The sequence below is a fragment of the Capra hircus genome, chromosome 1 (assembly GCF_001704415.2).
Source record: "Capra hircus breed San Clemente chromosome 1, ASM170441v1, whole genome shotgun sequence".
NCBI lineage: Eukaryota > Metazoa > Chordata > Mammalia > Artiodactyla > Bovidae > Capra > Capra hircus.
The window spans coordinates 63,613,035-63,633,451 of NC_030808.1; positions in this window are offsets into that span (position 1 = coordinate 63,613,035).

Sequence of the window (20,417 nt, forward strand, 5' to 3'; positions counted from 1 at the left end):
AATTATTAATACCACCTATCCCTCTCCATTCATGTATGTAATTAAAGATTAATTTATGTTTTGAGAATGTCTATGGAATATTTTATAAGAATATCATTCATAAAGTTAGAAAATTTCTTTTTGATCCTTGTTTGAGCCAGTAGCTCATTCTGTAACTATTTTAACCTCACTGCTTATAACCATATAGTCTAGAGCAGAGCCTGGTCCTTTTTTTTCCAATTTGTATTGGAGTATGGTTTATTTACAATGTTGTATTAGTTTCTGCTGTACCGCAAAATGAATCAGTTGACATATATATGTGTGTATATATATATATATCTCCACTCTTTCTTAGATTCATTTCCCATATAGGCCATTACAGAGTATTGAGTAGAGTTCCCTGTGCTATGTGGTAGGTCCTTATTTGTTACCTATTTTAAATATGGCAGGGTGTATATGTCATTCCCAATCTCCAGTTTATCCCCGCCCTCTACTTTCCCCCGGCAACCATAAGTTTGTTTCTACATCTGTGACTCTCTTTCTCTTTTGCAAATAAGCTCATTTGTACATTTTTTTTAGATTCCACATATAAGTGAAGCACTTCTCTGGTAGCTCAGCTGGTAAACAGTCTGCCTGCAATTCAGGAGACCCTGGTTCGATTCCTGGGTTGGGAAGACCACTTAGAGAAGGGATACACCACCCACTCCAGTATCCTGGCCAGGAGAACTGCATGGACAGAGGAGCCTGGCAGGCTACAGTCCAGGGGGTCGAAAAAAGTTGGATACAACCGAGCAACTTTCACTTTCCCTGTAAGTAATATCATGTGATATTTGTCTTTCTCTGATTTCCTTCCCTCAGTAGACAATCTCTAGATCCATACATGTTGCTACAAATGGCACTGTTTAGTTCTTTTCTTATGAGCCTGATCCTTTTAAAAGTAAAGTTTGAGAGGAATCCTTCCCAATTCCCCTTTGGGAAGAGGCAGTCAAGTCTCTGAAATAGTAAAAAAGGAGTAGAGAAGATAATAGTGGAATCATCAGAGTAAAGCGACAAGCAAACCAGCAAGTGTCTATTGTATGCTAAGACATAAATCGATCATTTATTATTTTAAAACATCCTCCTCAAATTCTGGATCAATTTATAACCTAGATAGACAGGTTAGTCTTTCTTATATCTGTTTTTGCCTACGCCTCTGTTAATGCTTGCTAGACAAGACGTCAGTTCAGTTCAGTCGCTCAGTCGTGTCCAACTCCTTGCAACCCCATGAACCGCAGCACGCCAGGCCTCCCTGTCCATCACCAACTCCCAGAGTTCACTCAAACTCATGTCCATCGAGTCAGTGATGCCATCCAGCCATCTCATCCATCTCATCCTCTGTCGTCCCCTTTTCCTCCTGCCCCCAATCCCTCCCAGCATCAGAGTCTTTTCCAATGAGTCAACTCTTTGCATGAGGTGACCAAAGTATTGGAGTTTCAGCTTTAGCATGAGTCCTTCCAAAGCACACCCAGGGCTGATCTCCTTTAGAATGGACTGGTTGGATCTCCTTGCAGTCCAAGGGACTCTCAAGAGTCTTTTCCAACACCACAGTTCAAAAGCATCAATTCTTCAGCGCTCAGCTTTCTTCACAGTCCAACTCTCACATCCATACATGACCACTGGAAAAACCATAGCCTTGACTAGATGGACCTTTGTTGGCAAAGTAATGTCTCTGCTTTTGAATATGCTATCTAGGTTGGTCATGACTTTCCTTCCAAGGAGTACGTGTCTTTTAATTTCATAGCTGCAATCACCATCTGCAGTGATTTTGGAGCCCCCCAAAATAAGTCTGACACTATTTCCACTGTTTCCCCATCTATTTCTCATGAAGTGATGGGACCAAATGCCATGATCTTCGTTTTGGGAATATTGAGCTTTAAGCCAACTTTTTCACTCTCCACTTTCACTTTCATCAAGAGGCTTTTTAGTTCCTCTTCACTTTCTGCCGTAAGGGTGGTGTCATCTGCATATCTGAGGTTATTGATATATCTCCCGGCAATCTTGATTCCAGCTTGTGCTTCTTCCAGCCCAGCGTTTCTCATGATGTACTCTGCATAGAAGTTAAATAAGCAGGGTGAATATACAGCCTTGACATACTCCTTTTCCTATTTGAAACCAGTCTGTTGTTCCATGTCCAGTTCTAACTGTTGCTTCAGGAGGGCAAACAGCATCTCCACCCCCAATGCCCTCACTGTAGCCAATACCTATCACTATGGTGAGTATTGCCGAAGTGAAGTTCCACCTCTTCATTCATCTTGGGAAAAGTTAGCTCTTTCCCCTGAAACTATTTTAGTATAAACACATTTGTTTTTAGACAAAGTCGTTCTCTGAGCAGGGTTCAGTTTAACAGTGCTATTTAATTCATTGTAATGGCAAATTTTAAATAGAACCACTCCAGTGTTCTTGCCTGGAGAATCCCAGGGACGGGGGAGCCTGGTGGGCTGCCGTCTATGGGGTCGCACAGAGTCGGACACGACTGAAGTGACTTAGCAGCAGCAGCAGCAGGATTTTTAGGACTTGAAAAGGGCAATAGCACAAGAAACATTTTACGACACCTGAAAAATTTTTGTATTCTCTTTCTTATAAGGAAAGTAATTTTGAAGTATTCTTCATATTCTCTTTACCAGTTTTCATGAATCTAAAATAATCTGTTTCAACCTGTCACTTGATTCTATATATTGGGGTATTAGCAACCAATAATATTATGTTTTTCAAATTCATTGAGTTTTTCATAGAAGTTTCAAGTATAGATCAGACTTTAATTGCTGACGACAAAATAGATGAGAGACCTTGACTTACAAAAAATATGAAATTATTTTTTTAATCTTACATGAATTGATGAGCTCTCAATAAAATATAGAAAAGTCAAGCTAAAATCTAGAAGAAAGAAGGAATTCTCTATTAATAGTATGTGCTATTCTCAGCAGAGCATCCAGAGTGACCCTATTAGGTCAGGTCAAGTCACTGCTCGACCCAAGTCCTGCCAATGGCTTCCCGTCTCACTGAGAGTGAAAGTACAAGTCCTTGCTGTAAACAAAAGTGCTTGTGTTAGATTCCTATTGCTGCTGTAACAAATCAATGTAAATGTAATGGCATGAAATCACACTAATTATTATCTGATAGTTCTGAGGTCAAAAGTCCAAAGTCTCACATGGTAGCTTTCTCATCTACAGAGGGCAGCAGAGCTGTGTTCCTTTCTAGAGAATCCATTCCCTTACCTCTTCAGCTTCTAGAGTCTACCTGTTTTCCATGGCTCATGGCCCCCTTCCTCCATCTTCAGAGCTGTCAACATAGACCTTCTCTCACCTTCTCTCACTGCCATCCCTCTGACTCTCTCTCCTGCTTCCCTCCACACTTAAGGACTCTTGTGATTCGAGTGGGCCCACTTGCATAATCTCCTCATCTCCAGTTCAGTTGAAGAAATATCTTATCTCCATCTGCAACCATAATCCCCTTTGCCATGTAAAGCAACATATCCATGGGCTCTAGGAGTTAGGAGGTAAGAGGGATGTTATTCTGTTTACCACAAGGCCTTGTGCAATGTAGTCCCCTACTATCTCTCTAATCTCTTCTTCTGTTTTCCCCTAGCTCATTCAGCTCTCACTACAGTGATCTCCCCAGTGTTTCTTGAATATGCAGGAACATGTTTACCTCTTGCTCAGTCATGTCCAACTCTTGGTGACCCCATGGACTGCAGCATGCCAGGCTTCTATGTCCATCACCAACTTCCAGAGCTTACTCAAACTCATATCCTTCGAGTCAGTGATGCCATCCAACCATCTCATCCTCTGTCGTCCCCTGCTCCTCCTGCCTTCAGTCTTTCCCAGCAGCAGAGTCTTTTCCAAGGAGTCAGTTCTTCACATCAGGTGACAAAAGTATTGGAGCTTCAGCTTCCCCATCAGTCCTTCCAGTGAATATTCAGGACTGATTTCCTTTAGGATTGACTCGTTCAGTCTCCTTGCAGTCCAAGGGACTCTCAAGAGTTTTCGCCAACGCCACAGTTCAAAAGCATCAATTCTTTGGCGCTCAGCTTTCTTTATAGTCCAACTCTCACATCCATACATGACTACCGGAAAACCCATAGCTTTGACTAGATGAACCTTTGTCAGGAAATGTTTACCTCAGGGCCACTGAAATTGTTCTTTCACTAGATTTTTGCATATCGCTCCTTTCACTTCCTTTAAGTCCTACACGTCACCTGAAGTGAGGCCTTAGCTGACCCTTCTATGTAAAATAAAATTTTAAAGACATTTTAAAATACCTTTCCCTATTGTATTTTTTTTAGTGCACCATCGCTAATACACTACAGTTTACTTAATAATCATGTTTGTTTATTGTCTGTGTCACTCAATAGAACCAATGAGGACTGGGACTTTGATCCGTCTCATTTATGGCTGAAATGTTGGTACCTTAACTGTGCTTCTTACATACTTGTTTTGCTTAATCACTAAGAAATGTATGCTAAGTTGTGTACGACTCTTTTGCGACCCCATGAACTGTAGCCCACCAGGTTTCTCTGTCCATTGGTATTTCCCAGGCAAGAATACTGGAGGGAGTTGCCATTTCCTTCTCCAGGGGATCATCCCGCCCCAGGGATCAAACCTGCATCTCCTGCGCTGGCAGGCAAATTCTTTAACATGGAGCCACCTGACACTGAATAACCATTCTAATAGATAGATCAGTGACTGAAGCAAAATTTCACAGGATTGAAACTAATCAGAATGCACTCTCTGGCCACAATTATATTAAGCTGTATATCAATAACAGGATGAATACACACACATACGCATGCACATTTGGATGCTAATAAAGCCACCTCTAAATAATTCAAAACCTAAAATTAAATCATAAAGGAAGCTGAAGTATTTAGAAGAAAACAATAATAAAGATATCAAAGCCTGTCCAACACAGCTAGAATATATATATGGAGAGAAACTTAGAGCCTTAAATGTTTACATGAAAAAAGATGAAAGCCTAAAAACATTCTCTGACATAAATTGTAGCAATATTTTCTTAGATCTGCCTCCCAAGGCAAAAGACATACAAGCGAAAATAAGCAAATGGGACCTAATCAAAGTTAAAGGCTTTTGCATAGCAAAGGAGACCATAAATAAAATGAAAAAAAAAAAAACCTACAAATTGGGAGAAAAGAGTTGCAAATGATGCACCCAATATGAGGTTAATTTCCAAAATATAGAAATACCTCATACACCTCAACATCAAAAACAAAACAAAAGCATAACCCAATCAAAAAATGGGCAGAAGATCTAAGTAGACATTTCTCCAAAGAAAATATACAGTTGACAAACATGCACATGAAAAGATGCTCAATGTCACTAATTATTAGAGAAATGCAAATCAAAACTATAATGCACCACACTCACATCTGAATGGCTATCATCAAAAAGTGTATAAGTAATAAATGCTGGGGAGGGTGTAGAGAAAAGAGAATCCCCCTACACTGTTGGTGGGAATGTAAATTAGTACAACCCCTGAGGAGAACAGTATGGAGGTTTCTTCAATTAAAAATAGAGCTACCATATTATCTAGTAGTCTACTCCTGGGCATATATTCAGAAAAGACAAAAATTCTAAAGCAAAAAGATACAGGCACCCCAATGATTATGGCAGCCCTCTTTACAATAGCCAAGACATGGGAGCAACTTAAATGTCCATCAACAGATGAATGGATAAAGAAGTACTATACAGACATGATGGACTATTAGTCATAAAAAAAGAATGAAATAATGCCATTTGCAGCAACATGGAAGAACTTAGAGCTTATAATACTAAGTAAAATTCAACAGAGAAAGACAAATATTATAGATATCACCTATACATGGAATCTAAAAATAATACAAATGAATCTATTTACAAAACAGAAGCAAACTCACAGTCATAGAAAACAAACTTATGGTTGCCAAAAAGGAAAGAGAAGGAGGGGGATAATTTGGGAATATGGGATTAACAGATACACAATACCATATATAAAATAAATAAGCAACAAGGTATTACATAGGAAAATGGGCTTCCCTGGTGGCTCAGCTGGTAAATAATCCACCTGCAATGCAGGAGAGCTGGGTTTGATCTCTGGGTTGGGAATATCCCCTGGAGAAGGGAAAGGCCCCCCACTCCAGTATTCTGGCCTGGAGAATTCCATGGACTATAAAGTCCATGGGGTCGCAAAGAGTCGGACACAACTGAAAGACTTTCAAAAATAAATAAATAAAACAGGAAACAATATTCAATATTTTATAATAACCTATAATGAAACGTAATCTGAAAAAAATAGTATATGTAACTGAATCATTTTGTTATACACCTGAAACTATATAGTATTGTAAATCAACTATACTTTGATTTTTTTTAAAAGGATGAAAGCCTAAACACTAATGAATTAAGATACAGCTTAAGAAGTTTGACAAGGAAAATAAAATATATCCAAAGAAATTAGAAGGAATAAGATAATAGAAGGGATTAATAAGGAATTAATAAAATATTAAACCAACATATAGAGAAGATAAACTCAGTCAAAAGTTAGTACCTTGAGAAGTTTCATTAAATTAACTAGACTAATGAGACTAATCAAAAATTAAAATGAGAGGAGAGCTCTCAAGTAATATCAGAATAAAAAAGGAGAGACATCACTATAGATGCTGCAGACATTTAAAAATAAGAAGAATAATGAATAATTTTATACCGTTGAATGTGAAAACTTGGAAGAAATGAACAAATTCCTAGAAAATATATAACTTATCAACTCTTGCTCAAAAATAAAGAGAAAAATTAAATAATCTCACATGAATAAGGTAATTAAAGTAATAGTTTAAAATCTTCCTACGAATAAATCTTCAGATCCAGACAATTTTAACAGTACTTTTTATCACATATTCAGGAAATTAAAAACTCCAATCTTTTGCAAGCTATGAGAATACAGGAAACACTCCAACTTATTTTATGATGCTAGTATTATACTGAATATCAAATATTGGCAAATATAATGAGAGAAAGGAAAATGGTCCAACTTTCATCATCTCAAGAGATGCAAATCCATATTACCAATCAAGTCCAGTGAAATATGAAAAGGATAGTACATCACACCAATTGGATTTATTTCAGGAATATAAGATTGGGTTATCTGAAAAATAGTCCTATTTACTACATTAAGAAATGAAAGAAGAAAAAAATTAATTATACAACCATTTCATTAAATTCCTATGAAAGCAAGACTTTGAGAAAGCTGGTTCCCACTCTTGGAGAACTCAGCATGAAGAACTATAGGGTAGGACTACTTTTAATGGCACTAGACTGCTTAAGGTAAGAAAATAACACTCTTAAATTCCTAAATTCTGGTCTCAAGGCATGAAACTCAGATGCTAAGAGTGTGCTAAAATAACCTCTAAGATTTAGGGTTGAAAAAGATTCATTTCAGAAATAAGATCTATAACCTCAATAATCTCATTTCTTCCTGTGTCATTTATATAGTTACGATTTTAACTAGCTTTCTATTTCTTTCCTTTTCCTTTACTATTTTATTTAGACATGATGGTGGCAGTCAGTCCACAGACTGAATAATATCAAGACAAAAGAACAACCCATTGAACTTAAATCTGGAAAACGTAACTAATATTAGACTTCGGGGTTGTCTTCTAAAACGGAAGAGAACTGGGTTATTTTGCGAATGTAAGGAAGATAAGCGCATTATGTATTTTTTAAGTATTGTTTTATCCATCACTAAGTAATGTCCGACTCTTTGAGACCTCATGGACTGCGGCCCACCAGGACTCCCTGTCTATCACTATCTCCTGGTGTTTGCCCAAGTTATGTCCACTGAACGGGACAACTGGATGACAACCGGATGAGTTTGAGCAAGCTCAGGGAAATGGTGAAGGACAGGGGAACCTGGAGTGTTGCGGTCCATGGGGTCCCAAAGAGGCAGACACAACTGAGCGAATGAACAAGTGTCCATTGAGTCCCAACCATCTCATCCTCTGCTGCCCTCTTCTCCTTCTGGATTAATAGCTGGCCAGGAATTCCAGGGGTCCTGTTGCTAGATCCTTATCTATTCCTGACCTGGCTGTGGCTTACTGCCGCCTGGTAGTACTTCAATTAAAGTTCAGCTATTGTGAATGGTTTTAAATATGTGCTGTGCTGTGCTTAGTCGCTCCATCATGTCTGACTCTGAGATGCCATGAACTGTAGCATGCGAGGCTCCTCTGTCCATGGGGATTCTAGTTTTTAAGTATGTGCTGTGTTGTGCTTAGTCGCTCAGTCGTGTCTGACTCTGCGACGCCATGGACTGTAGCCCGCCAAGGTCCTCTGTCTGTGGCGATTCTCCAGGCAAGAATACTGGAGTGGCTTGCCATGTCTTCCCCCAGGGGAGCTTCCCAACCCAGAGATCGAACACAGGTCTCGCGCATTGTGTGCGGATTCTTTGCCGTCTGAGCCACCAGGGAAGCGCAAGAATCCTGGAGTGGGTAGCCTATCTCTTCTCCAGGGGAACTTCCCCACCCAGGAATTGAACCAATGTCTCCTAAATTGCAGGCGGGTTCTTTACCAACTGAGCTACCAGGAAAGCCTGTTTTTAAGTGTAAACATAGAGAAAAATGTGTGGGCAGATGTTGGGTGTCAGAAGGGAGAGACTCAAATGTTTTGATTGTTTGCGTTTTTTGACTGTTAAGCGTCCAGACCCTCTTCCAGTGTTCATAGAATTCCCCGAAGTTTGATTCTCAATGGGAAGCAGAGCACACTCTCCCCTGCAGAAGCCAGTAGTGCTTCCCCGCCTCCTAGCAGCCAGCATGCAGTCAGGGCAACCAGGTATGGCTTCCAGTACACGGTGCCTGCAGTAGTGGCGCCAGGAGCTGTCCAGTGAGTCCTCACTGGATTGTTCCTGCAGTGTCATTTTGGCTATCTAGCTTCCATGGGTTGTGGCTTCTTTTCTGAGCCTCTAGACTTCCCATCTTTTCCATGGGTTACCCAACATCCTAGACTTTCTCTGCTCTAATCGCCATCCATTTCTGTTGCTTGCCACAAAGAACACTGTCTTTAGGATTAAAGTGTTCTGAGGTTTTTTCCTTTCTAGAAGGGCGTTAGAGATACTGCTGCTGCTACTGCTAAGTCACTTCAGTCGTGTCCGACTCTGTGTGACCCCGTAGACGGCAGCCCACCAGGCTCCCCCGTCCCTGGGATTCTCCAGGCAAGAACACTGGAGTGGGTTGCCATGTCCTTCTCCAATGCATGAAAGTGAAAAGTGAAAGGGAAGTCGCTCAGTCGTGCCCGACTCAGCAACCCCATGGACTACAGCCCACCAGGCTCCTCCGTCCATGGGATTTTCCAGGCAAGAGTACTGGAGTGGGGTGCCATCGCCTTCTCCAGTTAGAGATAGTAACATACTTCAAATGGGGAAGGTCGTACCTGATGACAGCCTTCAGAGATCTTTCTAGGCCAGTACTCAAAAGATATGAAGAAACAAGCCATGACAAGAACCAGACATTTCAAAAAGATGGCCTCTGGTCTGGTAACATACGTATGTGGATCGGTATACTCAGTTGGGTATACATTTCAGATTTAATTTCATCTGTATTTACGGCATACTTACTATATAGGCACCATGTTATGTATTTCAGTGTATGTAGTCTCATATAAATCCGCACAAAAATACCCATGGTTTTACTCATGTTTTCAACTGAAGAAAACTGAGATTCAGAGATGCTTTGAACTGCTTTGTCAAGATCACTTAACTCTTTAAGTAGTAAAAACCACATAGTGAAACCCAACCTTTCGGACTTGAAGGCCACTGTTCTTTCCACTAGACCTTGATATTTCTATTTGAATTAGCAACCTGATTAACTATCGGAACTGATAATACTTCTGCTACTTTTTAATATTAAAAAATTGTTGATTTAGATGTTATCCTGTCTTCTGAATCTGTTCATGAATATTCTCCCTTAAAAGATATAGACTTACATAATTAAATGGATACATCCCACTTAAAAATTAATCTAAACTTTTATAATTAATGAGCTTGAAGGAATCAATAATATCTGGATTTTGTGCACCATTAATAATAAAATCAGAAGTAACCCATAAAAATAGAATTCAAATTAAAAAACAGTGAGGCACACTGATGTTTATAGTAACACAATAAGGAAAAAGTTAGATGGCCTAAAAAATCTTTTAATTCTAATAAATTGGTTCATAGCTTTAATACCATTTTAGAAAAATTAGCATGTATTTACTCATTATTGCCAAAACCCACATGTGAATACTCTATAATTCTAAAGGAAGGGTCCCCCAGTATTAGAGACCTTTCTTGTGCACTATTTCAGATCTTCTCAGCCCTGCCTCTCATTCCAGCCTTTGCTGAAGGCTTAGCTCAGCTTCTCACTGAATAACCTGACAGTGACTTGCTTCAGAGTGGTCTATGGCAAGTACCCCTCCCTGCTCCGGAGCTTCTCCCACACTGTTGCCTGGGAAACCGGCAGGAATCTGGTAGCACGGGGATGTCTGCACTTACAGGGACACTTCTTGACCAACGTGGGATGGAGCCAATGGCTAATCCTTCTCCCTTGCATACAAGCTACAGCTCTCAGTTCGAAAGGTCCTCAGAAGATGCTGGCATGATCAATAGTAACCAGCTGACAATGAACACAACCTAACTGGCTTTTCCTCCCTCCCTTTTCACTCTCTCATCAATTAGCCCTCTCTTCTGAAATTACTTTTTAAATAAACCAACTCTAAATACGTCTTCGACTCAAAACAAATATTCATGGGAACCGAGGCCAAGAGACCTACTCTTAAGTAAATTTTATATATCTGTAATATGGCTCTTACTAAGATTCTACTGTAGCTTTTTAAATAGCCATATATTTTCATATCATACATCAAATTTCTGGAAATAGTGCACTTCTTCTTGTCTTATGGGTCTTGGCAGGTTTCTATCATGTGCCTTTTTGATATCTAGAATCAAATATGGCAAATGCAAATGTAGAGTTTGCATTTGAACTTCTAAATGACAAAAGGTTTGCTCAGTTTCAACTCTGCTTTATTTTTTAGTAATTTTTAGAAAGTCACTTAGTTCATGGGGTCTCAAAGAGTCGGACACGACTGAGCGACTGAACTGAAGTGAACTAACCTCTCTGTGCCTCAACTATATCCTTTATAAAAATGATTTTATTTCCTACTTCATGCTTATCATAAGGATTCAATGAGGTAGCATATGAAAATGCCTATTATAGGGACTTCCCTGGTGGTCAGATGATAAAGAATCTGCCAGCAAAGCAAGAGACCCGAGTTTGATCCCTGGGTCGGGAAGATCCTCTGGAGAAGGGAATGGCAACCCACTTCAGTATTCTTACCTGGAGAATCCCATGGACAGAGGAACTTGGAAGGCTACATACAGTCCATGGGGTCACAAAGAGTCGGACACGACTGAGTGGCTAACACTACTACTACTAGGGACTGGCAGATAATTGGCCTGGCAAGTGATGTTATCTGCTGTTCTTGTTATCATTAGTGTAGATCACTGACTCTATTTGAAAGTCTGCCATCATGAGGATAAAATATCCATTTTGTAGAGTTCGTATTTTTACCAAAAACTTTTTGCAGCCATAAGCAAATATTTGAATTCATTTAGTGTTTGGAATCAAGATATATCCATCTCACAAACTGAGCAAACTTGTGTATGGATCTTTGAAATGAGAGACTTCGAGGCTTATTTGCTTTAACAAATACTTTTGTCTCACAACCAACCCTACCCTGTCCTTCCCCCACTACTAAAAATGCAGAACTTCCATGCAGTCCCTCACCAATTTAAAAGGCATGGAAAAATCCAGGCATAATTGTTGAGTGTAAAATAAACAATTATAGCATGTAAAATGCATAGCAACAGTAGTATGAAGCTAAAAAAAATAGCTGGGTTAATACATCGGCTAACTGGCCAGGAATTCCAGAGGTTCTGTTGCTAGAGCCATATCTCTTCCGGTCGGTCCTAGCTGTGGTTTAGCGCCACTTGGTGGTACCTCAAGCTAAAGCTCAGCTATTGGAAATGTTTCTTGGGTCCTATATTGATTGGTAGTTCCAGGACAGCCTTGGTGATTCCAAGAACAATGAACCGGCACTTGTTTCATCAGTTTGATGCAAGAATGCTGGGCCATAACATACAGAGACACACTCTCTGCTTTCTAAGACAGAACTACTTGCCATATAACCTTCTTTGTGAAATAACTTCTTTACTGATCTCTGAACCTTGACCTTGGTCACAGATTTCTACCAAACTGCTTTTAAGGAATTAGGTTTTCAGTGCAATCTTTTAAAGTATGTTTTATGTGGAATATATTATTTTAAAATAGCATTATACTATGTAATGTAATAAAAGGACAACAGTCTATCTTAGAAAAGAGATTCTAATTGTAAATAAAGCATATAAAGATATATTTTATTAGTGACAACAGTCTATCAACATATCTGTATCATTGGTAAGAGAGAGAAGAGGCTTAAGTTTTAGTAGATTGGGTTGCTAATTAAAGCCATAACAACTGTGAGGGAGTGAAATATACTACTACAGAAATTAACTGAGTCAACTTTAGGTATGTCAAATCAAAGAGGAGAAAAATTCCTCTTGGAAATAATCCTATTTGGAGGATGAAAGAAAGACTAGACAACTATTTTAACTTGTAAAGATTGTAAAGTATAATTTAAATACATCTGAAAATGCAGATACTGACTTTGCAAAGGTCTAAATTCCAGATAATAAAAAAACCCCAGGTACATTCTACAGTATTCTGCAGCCAGCAATTAAAAGGTAGGTGATAATAATGTATTAGATATCACTGCTAACATTTACCCAATCAAAAAATCAGTCTCCATCCTTTCCTTTTGATCTTTTCACAGTAAACAGGATTAGTGACACTGGTAAAAGTGAAGAGGGAAAGAGGAGGAAAGAAATCACATACTTGCTACCGATTAAAAAGGTGCTATTTGTTAACAGTTGCTCACTGCTTTGGGAGGAAATCTTTCACGTCTCTGATTCTGTTGTCATGGCAATGGCAATGGAGATCTCTATCTTCCCGGCACTGCAATTCCATATAGCAATGATTCTCTAAAGTAGGAGACAACTCAGGGAGAAAAAGCACTGGGTAGAAGGAGTGATCATTGCTGAGCCTCTGCTGGGTGCAGGGCAATTTGTATTTTCTCATTTAACCCTGACAGCAATACTACTGGGAAGTATCTTCCATTTACAAAGGCAGAAACTGAGGTCCCTAAGGCACCTTAACCAAGACTACGTAAGCTGTGAAGTTGGAATTCAGATGTTCTGACCTTAGAGCACTCGCTATATTACAGTTCTTCTAGACCAAAAAGTAAATAGTCTAACTTTTAACCCTAGGTCCTCAGCAAGAGGATGTGCAGCATGGTTCTACATACACAATTTACTCCTCACCACAACTCAGGAAGAAGAATTATGTTCATCACTAAAAGGTGAAGTGACATATACAGGGAATGTAATTCCTGTTTGTAGAAATAATGGGGAATTGACACGTCTGTCTGACTATAAATTCCAACTTCTATCCACTCTCCCACTCTGTCTATTATAACACGAAGTGGTGACAACATGTAGTGTGAAACAAGCCTATTAAAAATAAACCATGTATAAAACAGATGCAGAAGTACCAGCAGTACTGCCCTATATTTATCTACAGCCCAAGTGTTTAATATCATCTGGATCCTGGCTCTCAAACTGCTAAGCAATTTTGTATATTCTGAGACTATACAGCATTCAGAGATACTTCTGGCTATGTCAAAGTAACCAGTGCCAATGCATTCCGCTCTCCATCACCAATGGAGCCAAGCAAAATTGTGTAACTATAAAAAGATCTGATTTGCTTGAATCTAGTTTATGCAATCTCGGGATATAAAGAAACTGATACCAAAATAAATGTTCATACTTCTGAGAAAGGCTTAGTTTGCATAATCAGAAGTCCCCCAGGTGACCATGCAGGAGTTGCTATCTGTTGATGTCTGCTCTCTCAGAGGAAACATACAAAAAAACATGAATAAAAACACTGATGGTTATTCATGGCCAGCACAATACCACAGTTGAATGAGAGATCTGATTAAGACTGAGGCCACAAACTAACCCTTATCTGAAAAATCACGCTCATATAGCAAAAGTTTTATTAGAAATCCAGAGTATCAAATTTAACTACATGAACTCAATAGTTCACCCCCTATCAAAAGTTCAAAATTAAGAATACCAAATTTAAAAACCATTTGCCATGTCAGACTGTAAAGAGCCTGCCTGCAATGTGGGAGGCCTGAGTTCAATCCCTGGGTCCAGAAGATCCCCTGGAGACAGAAATGGCAAGCCACTCCAGTATTCTTGCCTGGAAAATCCCACGGACTGAGGAGCTTGGCGGCTACATACAGTTGATAGGATCACAAAGAGTTGGACACAACTGAGCGACTGCACTTTCACTTTCACCTTGTCACTTTCATAGATTCAGCTTGCCTCATCTTCCTAGGTAACTGTGCCACAAAGAATTGTAATATATCTAACCATGGTTGTTTCAGTCTTTCAAGAAGTGAAAGGTAAATCAGTTAGGTAAAGGAGAACCTAATTAGGCACTTTTCATGGTGTTTCTTATATCCCATCGAACTCTCCCAATATTGAGATATACGGAGTATTTTTGCATTAAAAAATAACCATCAGTTACTCTCAAATTACATTTTTGAGAAGCTGTGGCCCAGTTTGGGAGTCCTCAGTTCAGTTCAGTTGCTCAGTCATGTCTGACTCTTTGCGACCCCATGGACTGCAGCAATCCAGCCTTCCCTGTCCATCGCCAACTCCTGGAGCTTTCTCAAATTCATGTCCATCAAGTCAGTGTTGCCATCCAACCATCTCATCCTTTGTCATCCCCTTCTCCTCCTGCCTTCAATCTTTCCCAGAATCACCATCTTTTCCAAGGAGTCAGTTCTTCACATCAGGTGACAAAAGTATTGGAGCTTCAGCTTCAGCATCAGTCCTTCCAGTGAATATTCAGGACTGATTTCCTTTAGGATGGACTGGTTGGATCTCCTTGCAGTCCAAGGGACTCTCAAGAGTCTTCTCCAACACCACAGTTCAAAAGCATCAATTCTTCGGCACTCAGCATTCTTTATAGTCCAGTTATCACATCCACATATGACTATTGGAAAAACCATAGCTTTGACTAGATGGACCTTTGTCAACAAAATAATATCTCTACTTTTTAAAATGCTGTCTAGGTTGGTCACAGCTTTTCTTCCAAGGAGCAAGCATCTTTTGATTTCATGGCTGCAGTCACCATCTACAGTGATTTTGCAGCCCAAGAAAATAAAGTCTGTCACCATTTCCATTGTTTCCCCATCTGTTTGCCATGAAGTGATGGGACTAGATGCCATGATCCAGTCATGGAAGCCTTCAGTTCAGTTCAGTTGCTCAGTTGTGTCCAGCTCTTTGTGACCCTATGGACTGCAGCACGCCAGGCTTCCCTGTCCATCACCAACTCCTGGAGCTTTCTCAAACTCATGTTCATTGAGTTGGTGATGCCATCCAACCATCTTATCCTCTGTTGTCCCCTTCTCCTCCCGCCTTCAGTCATTCCTAGCATCAAGGTCTTTTCAAATGAGTCAGTTCTTCGCATCAGGTGGCCAAAGTATTGGGGTTTCAGCTTCAGCATCAGCCCTTCCAATGAATATTCAGGACTGATTTCCTTTAGGACGGGCTGGTTGGATCTCCTTTCTGTCCAAGGGACTCTCAAGAGTCTTCTCCAACACCACAGTTCCAAAGCATCAGTTCTTTGGTGCTCAGCTTTCTTTACAGTCCAACTCTCACATCCATACATGACTATTGGAAAGACCATAGCTTTGACTAGATGGACCTTTTTTGGCAAAGTAATGTCTCTGCTTTTTAATATGCTGTCTAGGTTGGTCATAGCTTTTCTTCCAAGGAATAAGCACCTTTTAATTTCATGGCTGCAGTCACCATCTGCAATGATTTTGGAGCCCAAAAAATAAAGTCTGCCACCGTTTCCATTGTTTCCCCATCTATTTGCCATGAAGTGATGGGACTGGATGCTATGATCTTAGTTTTCTGAATGTTGAATTTTAAGCCAACTTTTTCACTCCCCTTTCACTTTCCTCAAGAGGCTCTTTAGTTCTTCACTTTCTGCCATAAGTGTGGTGTCATCTGCATATCTTAGGTTATTAATATTTCTCCCAGCAATCTTGATTCCAGCTTCTTGATGTGCTTCTTCCAGCCCAGCATTTCTCATGATGTACTCTACATATAAGTTAAATAATATATTTATTATTAATAATATATTATTGCAGGATGACAATATACATACTCCATACAATTGACATACTCTTTTCCCAATTTGGAACCAGTCTGTTGTTCCATGTCTAGTTCTAACTGTTGTTTCCTGACCTGCATACAGATTTCTGAGGAGGCAGGTCAGGTGGTCTGGCATTCCCATCTCTTTCAGAATTTTCCACAGTTTGTTGTGATCCACACAGTCAAAGTCTTTGGCAGGGTCAACAAAGCAGAAGTAGATGTTTTTCTGGAACTCTCTCACTTTTTTGATGATCCAATGGATGTTAGTAATTTGATCTCTGGTTCCTCTGCCTTTTCTAAATCCAGCTTGAACATCTGGAAGATCACGGTTCACGTACTGCTGAAGCCTGGCTTGGGAGCCTTAGATGTCACATTAAATCCTTCCCCCATGGCTCCCAGTAAGCAAGCTAGAGTCACCACAGGTCATAAAATATGATTTTTAAGAAAAAAAGCCTTATTGAAACTTAGTTCATCTATCACATTATTCACCAATTTAAGGTGTGCAACTCAATGATATTTAGTTTAGTCACAAAGTTGTACAACCATCAGCACTGTAAATTTTAGAACATTTTCATCACCCCAAAGCCACTCCATATTTATCTGCAGTCACTCTCCAATTCCAGTGCCTAGGTAACCACTAATATGCTTTCTGTCTCTATCCATTTTTCTACTCTGGACATTTCAGATACACAGAATCATACAGTCTGTGGTTTTCTATGGCAGTTTTCTTTCACTTAATAGTTTATTTCAAGGCTTATCCATGTTCTAATATGTATCAGAACTTTATTCCTCTTGTGAAATCGTTGAATGGATATACAATATTTTGTTTATCCATTCTTTGGTTGATGGATATGTGAACTGTTTCCATGGTAGGCTGTTACTAATAATGCTTCCATGACCACTCATGTACAAGTTTTTGTGTTTTGGTAGTAGAATTGCTGGGTCATATAGCAAACTCTGTGTTTAACATTTTGAGGAACTTCCAGACTGTTTCTAAAGTCGCTATACTATTTTACACTCTCCCTAACAGTGTTTAAAGTTTCCAGTTTCCTTACATATTAACCAACATTTATTATCATCTCATTGATTATTATTACCTCTTTGATTATAGTTCCTAGTAGGTGTGAAGTGGTATTTCCTTGTGGTTTTGATATGTGTTTTCCTGATTCTTATTTGTACTGAGCATCTTAATGTATTTATTGGGCTAACTGTGTTCCTTCTTCAGAGAAATGTTTATTCAAGTCCTTAGCCTATTTTTAAATTGTGTTGCATTTCATTTTGAGCCTTTTTCTCTTGCTGAGCTGCAGGAGTCCTTTATATATCCTGAACACTAGACCCTTACCAGATAAATTATTTGCAAGCACATCCTCCCATTCTATGGATTGTCTTTTCAGTCTTTTGATAGTGTCCTTTGATATACAGATGTTTTTGTTTTGATGTGATCCAGTTTACCTGCTTTTGCTTTTGCTGCCTGCGCTTCTGGTGTCGTATTTGAGAAACCATTCCCTAATCCAAGGTCATAATGATACAGACTAATTTTCTTTCTGAGAGTTTTACACTTATAACTTTCTGTCTTTGATCCATTTTCAGTTAATTTTTGCATGTGCTACAGGTAAAGGTCCAGCTTCATTCTTTGGTGTATGAATATCCAGTTGCTTCAGTGACCCCTATTGAGACTATTCTTTACCATTGAATATTCTGGCATCTTTGTCAAAAATAAACTGACCTTAAATGTACAGATCTATTTGGGGACTCTCAATTATATTCCACTGGATAGGTCTATTTTCATACCATAACCACACTGTCTTGATTCCTGTAGCTTTGTATTTAGTTTTGAAATCAGGAAGTATGAGTCTTCCAACTTTGTTTCCAAGATCATTCTAGTTCTCCTGGGATTTCTATGTGAATTATAGAGTCAGCTTGACAAGGTATACAAGAAAAAAAAAAGAGCTGGAATCTTGATAGGGACTATATGACTCTCCAGGTCAATTTATGGAGTATGGTTCTCTCAACAATACTAAGTGTTTGGATCCACAAACACAAGATGTACTTCCATTTATCTAGATCGTTTTAAATTCAGGAAATACAAATCTTAAGACAGGAATCATAAATAAGAGAATCAGAGAAAAAGAAAAGCTGTCTGTAAACTTTCCAGTTCTATAAAGCTGGGCTCTATTTAGTGTATGTGTGTTCCATGGGATTCCTTTGTTTCCTTATAGTAAATCTGCTATGCTTAATTGGACTTGAATGGATTTCTGCTCCTTGTGGTCAAATAAATGCTTCTGGGCCAAGGCTTTACCAATAAGACTTTGAAAAGTTCAATAAGTGTCTGAAATCAGAGCACTCATAAACAGCCGAGTTCAGATTTGAACTCAGGTCCAGCTGACTCCAAAGTCCACGTTCTTCCCATTACCATCCTCTATGAGTCCTTGGAATTAACCATTTGCCAACGTACCTTTAAGAGTTAGACCAAACTGTAGACCTACTAAGTAACTACTTATCAAATCACCCATTTTCCCTTCTTGAGAAATTTTTCTTAAGTGGTATTTCTAATTTTACATTTGGCTGTCTAACTACTTATTCTTATCCTTCAACTGTAACCCCTAGAAGTTTCCCTTTTTAAGATTTTTCTATATGCTTAGTGGTTGAAGCTTTGATTCTTCACACTCAGAATTATAGGAGAAACTGCTGCTTTATTCTTGAATTATTATGCTTCTATTAATATAGCCCAACATCATGTTATCTTTTAATAATAGCATGATTCCACAGTACCTCTTATCTTGCTCCAAAAAAATTATGGACATTTGCAACCACAGCTTTATTCCAATCAATATGACAGTGTGGGGAAAAAAAAGTAAACACTAGCCACACAATTTCAGCAGACAGATTTTCTTCTCTTCTTTCTTCGTAACAGTGGGAAGTCTTCTCCAGTAACAAATAATGCTAAAGAGACAAAGCCCAGAGAGGAGGGGCAGAGACTGGAGATGGTGTATTTTTAGTCATTTTGATTAAATTATGGAGATGTGAAGTTGATAATTTATTGAAGGGGAGCAGGGAAGTCTATGTAAATGTTTGCAGATGAATAATTAATGTGACTTTCCGACATCACTAGGCCTTTAATTAAAGCCACTGTGAAATAAAGCAAGAACCAAAGAGCACATTATTATAGCAGATAATTGTAACTTTCTTATCCGAAGTAACGTTTGAGAGTCCTTGCCTAATTTGCATCTTCAAAGGAAGATAGGCCCTACCTAGGATGACAGTTGTTTTTAATAGCCCAGTGTAACTACTTCCCTGTAGACCAAAAATCTATTAATATATTAATGAAGTTCCTCCTTCTAAAATTTTATCCAGAAAGTTTGGGGTTTTATTTATTGGTTTACTTTTTTAACTGCTGGATTGATTTCATTTTAGGGCAACATATTGGTGCCTCTCCACAACGTAGAAAGTACGATAAATATCCAATTTCTTTTAGCATTAAGCATTAAATGTGCTGTTCCATCTGCTTTTTACAACATCTGGTTGAACATCTGACTGCCTACGGGGGGCATTCCTCATCCCTTTCATTTATTAGTCTTCACTGTGTCTTTCTTACTCACTTTTCATTCTCATAGTCCCACTTTCTGGTATGTTTTTATTTTGCTCCCTTTTATTCTCCTTCTTTTGTCTCTTTCACTACTGCTTTTGTCTCTGTCTTTCCCATTTGCCTTTACTTCTTTTCCCTCTGCGGTTTATTGCTTCTTGTTCTCACATAATCATTTTCCCAGTCTGCCTCTTCCCGCTCTATTGGATTTCCATTCTCATTGTCATGACCGTCATACCTAGATGAATACTGACCCCGTAAGAGCTAGGTGGTTTCCCACCAGCTCCAGAGGCAACACTCCTTCCGTAGAGAATGTTACCAATATAGATTCTTTACTGACTGAGCTACAAGGGGAGCCCCAGTATATACTAAATATATAAAACGAACTATACCGTGCCATACAGTTCTTTTAAAAATCTATTTTCTGATACACTTTGGGTTTTGAGTCAAGACTTCCAGTCCTGATTTT